This window comes from Mus musculus, chromosome 6 (genome assembly GCF_000001635.26).
Source record: "Mus musculus strain C57BL/6J chromosome 6, GRCm38.p6 C57BL/6J".
In the NCBI taxonomy this organism is placed as follows: Eukaryota; Metazoa; Chordata; class Mammalia; order Rodentia; family Muridae; genus Mus; species Mus musculus.
Genome location: NC_000072.6, coordinates 121,124,236 through 121,136,931, shown reverse-complemented (window position 1 = coordinate 121,136,931; position 12,696 = coordinate 121,124,236). Strand labels below are relative to the sequence as shown.

Here is a 12,696-nt window from a genome sequence, read left to right as displayed (position 1 = left end):
GAGCGTGGTGTGCTGTTTATCTGCCCTCAGTAGAAAGTGGAGGTAAATATCTGATAGAAGAGAAACGATGCATAGAGACACACACATACACGTAGTCAGCTGTGACAGAGACATAAGGCGTAACTCCATGCCGGCACCTGAAAGCCTGAGGTTCCCCGCAGCAAAACTCGGTCAGAACAGGTCACTGTGAGGCAGACTGGGGTTCATGTAGTCTGTAAGCACAGGAGCTGAGCGAAATGAAGAGAGATGAGAGAAGAAAGTAGCAGGGCACGGGTGTGGCTTTCTCTGAGAGAGAGTTGAGCGGCTCGTTGTCCTTCCCTCTGTCAGACCTGAGATTTAGGTGGGTTCTGAAGCTGTTGTCTTCCAAGGGTTACTCAGGAAGTTAAGTGAGATGGCAGAGTGGTTGGGGGGTCGCGCGGGGGTGGGGGGAACTGTGATGGAGAAAGTACTGACCACAGGGATGCTGGACCCCAAGGCATCTCACCGTCGACCAAGTAAAGAGTCGTGTTTGGGGTTACCAGACAAAGTCTGGAAAAGGAATGGAGGTTTGACTGAGAATGTCGCCCCGCCCCCCAGGCTCTAACATTTGAATACTTGTGCTAGTGTATGTGTATACAGTCACATATATTCAAATGTACAGTCTTATTGCAATTAATTCAAATATAGAAAGCTAGAGAAATAACTAGAAGCAAATGTTAATGCTAATTTTGGCTTTCTTTGCGTAGAAGGTTTATGAATGATGTTCTCTCTCTCTCTCTCTCTCTCTCTCTCTCTCTCTCTCTCTCTCTCTCTCTCCTCACTGTGTAGTCCTGGCTACCCTGGAACTCCTACGAGAACCAGGCGTTCCTTGGATTCGCAGTGATGCTCCTGCTGTCTCCTGGGTGCTAGTTCTCTGATGTCCACCTCCCAGCTGCACCCCAAAACACTTTTTAAAAACAGCAACAACAGGCTTTATGAAGCTTTGGTAGCCTTAAACTCACTGGGTATATTATAGCTGAGGATAACTTTGACTTCTGATTCTCTTACCGGCACCTCCTAAGTACTGGGATTACAGGTACACTGTCATGTCCCCTGGTTTTGTTTTGTTTTTTTCCTATATTTCCCAAGTTTTCTAAGATAACCATTTCATTTGGGGATGGGTGGAGTCTCGCTATGTATCCCTGCCTGGCCTGGAACTTGCTATATAGACTAGACTGACCCTGGACTCATAGAGAGCTGTTTGCCTCTGTATCCCAAGTGCTGGGATTAAAAGCATGTGACACCAATCTTGGTTCAAATTTAATTAAAAAAAAAAAAAAAGGTATAGATAAAAAACATAAGGAAAGGCGGAGAGATGATCAGACTCATGATACTCTAGGTAGGAATTCTAGGTTTAGCACTTACCCTGCTCTGTAAAAGTCACTCAGTCACATGCAAGTCACTTATCGTTTGTGCTCATAGGCCTTTTATCTGTAATTAGTAAATGTAAATGTTTATAGGCTGACAAGAGGATTACATGGTAGAACCAAGGAAGGCCAGGGATGCTTTGTCAGAAGGTAGTAAAAACGGGTTCCCTTCCCTTTTTCTAGACCGGGAGCGAAGCACCTGCTCACTCCCATGAGAAGAGACAGAGCGGGGATCCCCTGAGCCACAGCCCCCAGATTGTCAACTCCAAACCTCGCACTGACACCTATGGAAATGCAGAAACCTCTCTGCGATGATAAAAACCAAAGAATCCCCAGCGAGAACAAGCAAGATCCTCTTTCTCACTGAATCATGAGTCAAGGGTCAGTCCTCTTCTGAGAGCTCTCGATGAACCTTCTGCTTTCTCCAACTGAGCCTCAGCCAGCCTGGAACTTGCTATGAAAACCAGGCTGAGGTCAGTGACCTCAAAAACAAAATCCCATGGGGCTCCCCTCCTCTCTTGACTACAATGCCACATCTGTATTGTGTGCATGCTCACAGGAATGTGTTTAATCATCCTGTCTTCCATCCAACTTGCTACAGTGTTATTGGTAGATTTTTTTTTTCCCCCAAGTTCCATGAGCCACAACGATGCAGGGAGCTGTTTGGAAACTTGACAGACACCACTCAGGGTCCAGCATCAAGGTGTGCTCCCAGAACTGGAGAGGCATAGAAATTGAACCCTAGAAGGGGCTCTTCAATTTTAACCCTAGGTAGGGAGCCAGGTGTCAATCTCCATGGTCCCTGCCACCTCATCCAGTGCTCATCAAAGTCCCAAAAGGAGATGGATTCTAAATGCCCAAATTCTGAAAGTTGAAATCCTCAAAAGTCAAAATTTCTAAAATTACAATCCAAGGAATGTGTAACTGGAGGACCTGGGAAGCAGGGGCAGGAAGATCAGCAGTTCAAAGCCAGTCTGACTACAGGAGTCTCTATCTCAAAACCAGCTCGTGGTAATGCACACTTCTAACCCCAGCACAAGAGGCAAAGGCAGACAGAACTCTGAGTTTGAGGCCAGCCTGGTTTGCATGGCAGTTCCAGGCCAGTCAGGGCTACACAGTGAGACTTTGTCTCAAAACAAAAACGAAAGTCAAAGGACACAAAAGAAAAAGAAGGGCAAGGCGTGGTGGTGCATGCCTTTAATCCCAGCACTCAGGAGGCAGAGGCTGGTGGATTTCTGAGTTTGAGGCCAGCCTGGTCTACAAAGTGAGTGCCAGGACAGCCAGGGCTACACAGTCTGGAAAAATAAAAAAAATAAAAAAATAAAATTAAAAAAAAAAAAGGAGAAAGAAGGAAGGAAGGAAGATTAGAAATCCTGAAAGTCAAAACTGTACCTGATGTAATAGATGTATCTAGGAGTGTAGAAAGCTAGATTCTGAGACCAAATCACTGCATTCTTGGATGTACACAAAACAATTGTCGAATTATTTTCTTACTACTCTCTACTCTTTCACACAACACCATGCTGCCTTCAAAAGATTGCCCCTTAGCTGGTTATAGCGATACACAATCTCTGCATTCAGGAGACAGAGGCAGGAGGATGGGTTTGGGGGTCAGCCTCAAGAGCCCCGCCTCAAGAAAAAGAAAAGGTCTTTTCACACCTTATAAGTGAATAAAAAGAACTCAGCAAGCCCATTGGCATTCTGAAGCAAAGATTCCAGCTGACACAGGGCTCCCTCCCTCCCTGTGAAGCAAGGTAAAGGGTAAACTAGTCTCAGTCAGGGATTTGACTGTCAAAGCAGAGAGCCCTCTTACATTTCTTAACAAATTTGCATAGAAGAACTAGCCCCTGCTTCACACTTGGCCAACATGTGTCCCCACTGTTTTTTTTTTTTTAATCAGATATAAACAATTCATGTCCCACAGATCTGAAAATTCTGAAACTTATTTCCCTAATCACGCATTAATGACTATATAGCAAATCATTTAATACGTGTGTGTGTTTGCTTAATTTTGTAGAAAAAAAAAAAGAAAAAGGAGGGAACATTCCATATGTATCTCGAAACCATGATAGATTTGGAATCAGGAATGAGCAAGCATTTGGTAAATGAAGTTCAAGAAATTACCAATAAAGTTTATTTTTGTCCCATCCAGTCCAATAATTGTGTTTGGTGGAGAGGTCAGATGACTGAGGGAAGAGAGATGAAAACGTCATGTAAACAGGCTTCATTTTGCTCAGCACTCTTGTGACAGAGGCAAGAAAACTTAAGTTTGAGACCAGCCTGGGCTACCCAGACTCTGACTTTAAAAGAAGGAAAAAGCCAGAAGGTGGTGGTACATGCCTTTAATCCCAGCACTCGGGAGGCAGAGGCAGGAGATATCTGCGAATTTGAGGCCAGCCTGGTCTACAGAGTGAGTTCCAGGACAGCCAGGGCTGTGTGGAGAGACTCCCAGAACAAAATAAAGATCATTTATCTACATTGGCATTCCATCCAGCTGATGGAATTCCAGGAGCTTTTAATGAATTAAAAGCTGCATTAGCCTGAAGAAGCCAGCCAAGCTTCTAACTGGTTGGAAAATAATTACAGGCACAGTAAGGCAGGAAGCCACGTAGGCAATACTATTACCGCTCACTCACCAGGTTTGTTTCTGCCAGCCTGTGGTCTGTATATGAGAACGTGTGGAACAGGTGCCATATGCCCAAAACAGCCCAGAAGCAGGCCTGGGAGATGGGAGCATTTAATAGGGAATGCTCTTGTCGGTGTGTATAAAATCATAGAGGAATTTTCAAAAGAGCCATGCTGGATGGAAAATGGATGGGGCTGGGTTATCCCAGGAGATCTCTAAGCATCACCACGATGCAGGATCTTATAGTTAATGATCATGGAAGTTAGCCAGCTTTTGTGGACTACCGCTTTTGATCTATGTTTAATTCATTAATTTTATTTATTTTGTGGGGGAGTATTAGGAGTACTCTGACCTCCTAATGGAACTTGGGGTTCCATTCTCTCCTACCATGTGGGTTCTAGAAACCAAAATCAGGTTGTCAGTCTGAGCAGTAAGTACCTTTCTTTGCTGAGTCCTCATTGCCCCCTTGAATCTCTCTCTCTCTCTCTCTCTCTCTCTCTCTCTCTCTCATGTGTGTATGTATATATGAGTGTTTCTCCTGCATGCATATCTGTGCACTAGGTACATGCCATTGTCCATGACGTCTAGAAGAGGGTATTGGAACCCCTGGAGCTGGCGTTACAGATGGTGGTTAACTACCGTGTAGGTGCTAGGGATCAAGCCTAGATTTTTGGAAGAGCAGTCAATGCTCTTAACCACTGAGCCTTTGCTTCAGTCCTTTAACCTTCTGTTTCCTTTTATTTTGTTTCGTTTGGAGACAGTGTCTCACTATTAAGCTCCAACTGTCATAGAACTCACTCTGTAGACCAGGCTGGCCTCAAACTCACAGAGATACACCTGCTTCTGTCTCCCAAGTGCTGGGATTAAAGGTGTGCACCATTACATCTGGCTTAATCTGTTCTTGAAGTACACTTTTTTTTTTGTCCAATTTCTTTTTAACTTTTTGTTTTTGCTTTTCTGTTTCCCTCATTGTTGGATACAGAACTCTTACATAGTGAATAAGAACCCCATGTCCTGAGTTGCTTCCCCAGTTCTTCACTGAAAAAATTTTTCTCTCTAGTATTTTAGTGTTGTTTTTGTTTGTTTGAGGGTCAGGAGTTCAAAGTCACCCTTAACTATTAATATACAGTTCAAAGCCAGCCTTCCATATTTAATGAGACTCTTGCCTTTTAAAAAGGAAAGAATAAAAAGAAATAAAATTGTTTTCCAGAATAATTATATTGTTAAGGTGTTAATCTTTCAGGGTTTAGAATTTAGAGATATTTTATCACTTAGGATTATGGCCTTTGGATTGAGTCTTTGGGGATCAAAGCCTGCGTTCACGATCAAAATTAACATTGTAACAAGAACAACTTAATTTGATAAGCATTTTCTAAGACAACTTTGTATCTTTGATCCTAGGGCTCAAAGAGGTTAAATGACCCTCCCATTAGCATCCTTTGCTTGGTCCCTTCTCTAGCTCCCCGGAGCTCGCCCGCGGCTGGCACCCGCTGGGAGTTCTGTTTTCAAGAGCAAGCCTAGCAAACATTCTGTTCTGTGTGCAGCGGGATCCTCTGGGGCAGGGCGCCTGGGATAGTGCTGGAATTTCTAATCCTTATGATGTTCCTGTGTGTGTTGACTGGGGAGGGAAAAGAGGAGAAAAAGGATAGCAGGGGTAGTTCGGGTTTGGATTTAGGTTTGAGTCGAAAGAACGATTTATCTGTGCTGGAACTTCATTTCATTTGGGTCACTTGAGGCTCAACCGATGCCCAGGAGAGAGGCCAACGCATCATCGCTTATCCGTTACCTTTCCTCCACAGCCTTCCCCAGCCACCAGGGTAGGCGCCTGCTCCTGGTTACCGTGGCAACCGCGAGGAGCCCTAGACAGCTCTGCTACGGCACTTTCTGCAGCCCTAGCTGAGATGCAGCGGTGAGGGAGGACAGACAGAGGCAGACCCCGGGTTCTTCGTTCCTTCTTCGCTGCTCCGATGAAAGAAGTGTGCCTCGGGGCTTCTGAGTGAGAACCTTTGATGGGATTCTAGCTGGAAGGTGGAGTCACCACACTCAGGATGCATGCAGCCACAACAGCAGCACCTGTGTCCTGAGGACCAGCCAATCTGGGGAGGCAAGCTCTCACCGGCGAGGAAGATGCGGGTGTGAAGCCCCAAGTCCGTAAGTACCACCAAATCTCCCCTTGGGTGAGCAAACCCCTTAAAGAAAAAGGTTCTGTGTCTTGATTGACGCCTTTAAAAATATTTATCACATCTTTCAATTGTTTATGCCTTGCTTTGCCTTTCTGACATATGTGGGATTCTTGGAACAATTCTGTCTGCCTTTAAACGCATGGCTCTCTTAAGCAGTGGGAGCTACACCCGGGTATCCTTGTCTCCTTTACCGCACAACGCCCCATCAGCGGATACCGTGCACCATAAGCACACGCCCCAAAGACTGAGAAACACAGCGCTCAGTTTCTTAGCCAATACCGTCCAATTTTCTTTATTCTTTAACACCCCCCCACAACCCCCACCAAAGAAATAACATCCCTAGGCAAGCCAGTGGTATGCCAGTCGGAGGACTGCCCGGGGATCCTCACGACACCGTGTCCTTCCTGCAAGCTCAATGTGAATCCATTAGCTCATCCACAGGCGACAATTGTTACACTCGGAGGGACATTCATTTCGGTCCAGTAGAGGGCGCCGGCGCTCGCCTCCACAACCGGGTAAACAGGCCAGAGATGCCATCCCCACAAGCACAGGCATGCACGTGCCCCTGGCTGCGGAGGACTCGGCGCAAGTCAGCCTCTGTCGAGCGTTAACAAAGGGATGGTTATGTTGGTTCCCCTCTGGAAGTCAATGGAAGGGCGAAAAGAGACTTTCGGAGCACTGCGTTTGTTTCAGAACCGAGGGAGCATGTTTCCAGGGCAAAGTACTTTCTGTATATTCGTCAGGTCCTCTCCCCCCCCCACCCCCACCCCCGTCAACCCCTCCTCTCCCACCTCCCACCCCCAATCTATTCTTGCCTAGCCATGGCACTAGGACGAAGTGTTTAGAATGTATCGCGTTGGAAAGACAGGAGAAAAGGGGGAGAGACCTAGATGGAATGAGCGATAAAGGGACGGCTGCACTGCTGGCCCCTGCAGTAGTCCGCCCTAGCTACTGGGGTCTTCCCAAGTGATTCTAAAGCACCGAGGTTGCCCGCCACCATTCTAATCAGGATGACGTATACAGGTGAACTCCGTACGCTGCTGCTGGAGGGCGGGGTATATTGTTTTTGTGATGCGCGACTAGCCGCTGTGTGGAAGAAAGCATGCAGGAGCCGAGGCTGGACCTCGGCAGGCAGGACCTCTGACTACCTGAAGCAGCTGAGGGCGAGAGGGATGTTTCGAAGCAGAGAGGGCGCGCCTCTCTCAGAATGGGCTCCTTCTCTGAAGAAATGTTCTGACCTATATTCCAGACCAAGGAGAAAAGGAAATGTGAGCCTCTGCGGGACTGCAGAGGGAAAACTGCGGGTTCCTGTAGAAATGGGGTCCGTGTCTGTGTGCTTAGCAGAGTCACACATAACTGTCCCACTCTTCAGCCGCAAGAAGCATGGCTGCTGGAAAGAGGTGGATGGAACACGGTGATTCACGCCTGGAACCCCAGCATTTGGGAGGTGGTCACAAAGGATCACAGGTTGAAGGCCACACAGCTATAGAGCAAGTTTGAGGCTAGCCTGGTCTATATTAGATCTTGAGGAAAGAAGAGAGTGAAAGAAAGAGAAGGCAAGAATATGGTAGGCATTAGAACAAAGGAAAAAAAGCAAACAATTTGACCTAGAAATTATAGTCTTAATCCTTTTCAAGACTGAATTCATTATGGCTTTAAAGCCCTCCTACACCGAAAGGGAAATAGTAAAAATTTCCATTTTCCGAGAACTGGATAACTAGGGTAGCATTCTCTTCACAAATACACTCATAGACCAGGAAGCAAAGGGCTTCTAAACTTTGCATTCTAAAGCTATCTCATAAATATTCATAAGTCATAAATGCTGGGAAGCAGGTGGGAGGCAGAAACTGCGCAGCAAGTTCCCCAAAGGCTGCTGTGCTCACAGAAATTAGGTAAGGCCTCACACTCCAGGCCTGAGAAGTCAGAGCCAGCCTACAAGGTCAGGGCAGCGGGTGGGGCATGCCCATAAGCCCAGCACTTGAGGGGTAGTGGCGGGAAGATCTGGAGCCATTCTCCACTCTATGTTGGGTTCTGGGCCAGCCTAGGCTACATAAGATTCTCATAAACTAAAAACTAAAACTATGACGTGTGAGCTGGTGCTAGGACTTTTTTCCCCCATCACAGCTTTCTAGGGCATTCTCATTAATTTTGATTAGATTGAGAAAGGGTTAAAGTCTTGGGGGTAGGGGCGGAAAATGACAGACAGTGCTGCCTATTCCGAAAGCCTGGCTCCCGTCATTCACTTCATAAATTGGAAAGAGAATTAAGTGACCACATAAAGAGCACCCACCCACCCGGCTGGGATCACAAGGCCTCCTATGCCAGGCTAAGGGGGGTGGGGCAGGAGGATACTCACACAGAATGGCCACAGCTCTCCCACGTACTGTACCATATTACTCTGTCTCCACATTCCCAGTGAGTGACTTGGACAAACTTCTCCTTGTGCTTGCTTACCAAGCAACCCCAGACTTAAAACCACCTCCATCATTCTGTTACTTACTGTTCTTCTAGTCTTGTTAAGGCATGTCATATGCACGCGCGAGTGCGGACACACACACACACACACACACACACACACACACACACACACACACGAGCGCACAATTATATTGTCTCCTGGTTGAATTGCCCTGCTCTCTGGAGACAATGCCTCCACTTACCCTGGGGCTCCTACAGGGTTTCTCCAGCACTCAACCAGCACAGGGGCCGTGGACATCTTTTGTCTTCCTCAGTGACCTTGAGCTCTCTGACAAGCTCTGCCAGGCAGGAGGCTCAGGGTAGCTTCTGCTATCCAGTCCCCATGCCCCTTTTTTGACTGGTCACCACAGAGTGGACCCAACTCACAGGGCAGGATGCCAACACTACAAAGGCTGCCTATCCACTAGCCAGCTAAGCCAAGGACGGTGTATCTGGGTCTCATCTCTCATCACCCCTAACCACCACGACCACAAGGGCTATTCCCTGAAATGACAACTTAACTCCACAGCCCAGGAGGAAGTGTCCAGGAGCCTGGCTCCATGCACACCCCAACACACCCTCAGAAAGGGCTGACCAGACTCAGAGGGGAGGCCCCAGGAGACTGGAGCACTTTACTAAAGCAGAAGCTAACATTTTGGCAGAGTAGATTGTGACCCCTCAGTGGGCCAGGAAATCAACTTGGCGGCTTATAACCAGCATTTTTAAAAGAAAAAAAAAATCCAAGTGTGCCATATATCCTGAGGTGTGAGGGTGTTATTACCTGAAGTCTGGCCTTGGTTTTGTGTGTATATATGTATATGTGTGTGTGTTTGCTGTGCACTGAGCTGTGAAGCATCTGTTTCATTTATTTTGTGGAGTTAGGGACCAAGTCCAGACACCTGCCCATGCTAACTACACACCCCAGGCATCAAGATTCAATTCTTTACACAGGTCACAATCAGACAATCATTACAATCATTCCCCTGCAGTGAACTCTGAGGGAAGCTAGAACGGAATCATGATAAAATAGTAAGGAGTCAAATTCCAAAAGAGCTGACAAAGAATAGAATCTATTTTTGTATTGTTTTAGGGCTAGGAACTGGACCCAGGGCCGTGCGCACGCAGAGCGTTTCCCTCTGAGTATGTCTGACTTGGGACTTTAGAAAGTTCAGTTCTGAGAGGCCTTTGTCCTGAGCATGCTGACACGAGGGGTGTGAGCTGCAAGTACCATGGCCCGTCTGGGCACTACTCTTTTGATATTGAACCAACCCATTTGTTTTACTTGCTTAGTTTTGTGTGGAACAGCTGAGACTTGAACCAGGGTCTTGAATTGCTAAGTGTGGGCTGTACACGTGTCGACTCCTAGGCCGGAATATGATATGGCATGTTGAAGAGTGCAGCAAAGAAAACCAAGCATTTCACTGTATTTTTACATTTCCATCCTTTAGTAGGGAGGAACGCACGTCTTCCGCAGAGCTTGTCCAGAGCTCAGCGGACAGCCTTTAGGAGTCCGTTCTCTCTCCTACCACATGTGGGCGGGGCTTGAGATTGAACATAGGTTGTCTAGCTTGGCAGCAACCACCTTTACTCACTTAGCCATCTTGTGGACCCATTTCAGTATACCCTTTTTAAAAAAAAAAAAAAGATTTATTTATTTATTTTGTGTATATGACTACACTTGTAGCTGTTTAAATGGTTGTGAGCCTTCATGTAGTTGTTGGAAATTGAATTTAGGACTTCTGCTCACTTCTGTCAACCTCACTCACTCTGGTCGGCGCTCTGGTCGGCCCAGCTCGCTCCATTCCTGCTCACACCATCTCAAAGATTTATTTATTGTTATAGATAAGTTCACTATAGCTGTCTTCAGATGTACCAGAAGAGGGCATCAGATCTTATTTTGGGTGGTTGTGAGCCACCATGTGGTTGCAGGGAATTGAACTCAAGACCTTCAGAAGAGCAGTCAGTGCTCTTACCTGCTGAGCCATCTCTCCAGCTCTCAATATACTCTTAAATTACAATTCTATGCGAATATTCTCACTGTGTATTCTACTTATATGACATTCTGCAAATGACTAAATTTTGATGGAAGAAAACATTAATAATTGCCTGGGGTTGAAGCTCTAGAGAATTTAATAGTAAGGAGGCATATGGAGACTTTGTAAGACATTAGAACTTCTCTTGATTGTTCTTTAGGCAAGGTTTCTCTGTGTAGCTTTGGCTGTCCTGGAATTTTCTGTGTACACCAGGCTAGCCTTAAACTCACAGAGATCCTTCTGCCTCTGCCTCATGAGTGCTGGGACTAAACATGTGTGCCACCATACCTGGCTGATTAAGATTCTTTTTTTAGTGATTAAGATTTAACAAACAAACAAAAAACATTAACAGGAGGTTGAAATAGGAGTATTGCCACAAGTTTGAGACCAGCCTAGGCTACAGACTGAAAGCCTGTCTCAAAAACAAAAAAATAATATCAAAACAACAAAAACCTTAACATGGTATTTGAGAGTAAAACTATCTCATCTATTCTGGGTTGCTTTCTTCACTGGCATAGTTTGAAGATGATGCAATATGATAACATATGGGGATAGCCTGGGCTACATCCAGAGACAATATTTCAAAAAACAAGCATGATGCCAAAGCTGGGTGGTTGTTGGCTCAGTTGTATAACTCCAGTCCTTGGGGGGCTGAAATAGGAAAATTGCTCTGAATTCAGACAGTGTGAGATACATAGTGAATTCAAGGCTAGCCTAGGCTACAGAGTAAGACCTAGTCTAAGAAAGAAAGAAAGAAAGGAAGAAAGAAAGAAAGAAAGAAAGAAAGAAAGAAAGAAAGAAAGAAAGAAAGAAAGAAAGAGAGACAGAGAGAGAGAAGGAGGAGGAGGAAGAGGAAGAAGGAAGGAAGGAAGGAAGGAAGGAAAGAAGGAAGGAAAGAGAAAAAGACAAAAAAATAACAAGAGGAAGAAAGGGGGATAACTAGGCTGAGAGTGGAGGTAAGTGGTTAGAACACTTGACTATAAAGCCCCAGTGACCTGTATTTCATGGGAAATGTGTGCCTCTCTCTCTCTCTCTCTCTCTCCCTCTCTCTCTCTCTCTCTCTCTCTCTCTCTCTGTGTGTGTGTGTGTGTGTGTGTGTGTGTGTGTGTGTGTGTGTGTGTGTGTGTGTGATATTTTAAGTTAAGGCAATGAGCTCTGGGAGAGCCTATCTTGTAATTCTAACATGGATAGTGGTGTAATCAAGTGGGAAAGCCAGAGGAGGAAGAAGTTGGTGGAATGAGAATAAAGGCTGCCTGGAAACCTGTTCTCTTTTCCTGGCTTCTAAAGTCTCCCACCAATGCCTCCCAGACTCTGCTTAACCTATGACCTGCAACACAACCTCAGCCGAGCCTCAGATAGAGTGCCTCTGGGCCCTATTTTTTTTTTTTTTATTTTAACATGCAAAGTAGCAAATTTCCTTTTGCCATTTTCAGACATACTTAGTTTTGGTTGACCCTTCTTCCCCTATCCAGTTCTCTTTCCCATCCCAAAGAGGGTGGACATCCGGGCTCTGTTCCTTCTCCGAAGGCAGCAGAGGAGAGTTAAAGTGAGTGCATATTTACATATGCTCCATGCTCTCCCCATCTCCAGGGGCATCTGGACTTCCTAGTAGGCATTCCATAGACTAGACACTGAGAGATGTCCAGGTTTTAAAATCTAGTGTGGGGACCATTGAAACGACTTGTTGGGTAAAGGCGCCCACTGCTAAGCCTGACAGCCTGAGTTTGATTCCTGGGACCTACACGGTGAAAGGGGAGAACCAACTCCTAGAAGTTGTCCTTTAACCTTCATATGCATGAGAGTGTGTGTGTGTGCGTATACATGTGTGATGTGTGTACATATGTATGTGTGCATATATGTGTCTATGTATGTGTGTGCATTTTTGCATGTGTGTTTGTGTATATATGTATATGTATGTGTGTAGGTATGTATTGTGTATGTGTATGTTTGTGTGTGTATGTGTATGTATGTGTGTATGTGTCTATGTGTGTGTATGTATGTATTGTATATGT

At 45.7% G+C, this 12,696-nt stretch overlaps 1 protein-coding gene across 5 annotated transcripts in view; it reads left to right on the top strand.

Annotated features, from left to right (window-relative positions):
• Positions 1-12,696, top strand: part of Mical3 (microtubule associated monooxygenase, calponin and LIM domain containing 3) — a 242,212-nt gene that overhangs the window by 36,826 nt on the left and 192,690 nt on the right. For 3 of the 5 annotated variants that reach the window (XM_030255261.1, XM_030255258.1, XM_006505800.2), the window contains exon 2: positions 5,811-6,162. The gene's annotated coding sequence lies outside the window, so the exon portion shown is untranslated. Of the gene's footprint in view, positions 1-5,547; positions 6,163-12,696 lie in introns of those variants that run through there. The other 2 variants (XM_030255267.1, NM_001270475.1) reach the window with 2 other exon arrangements.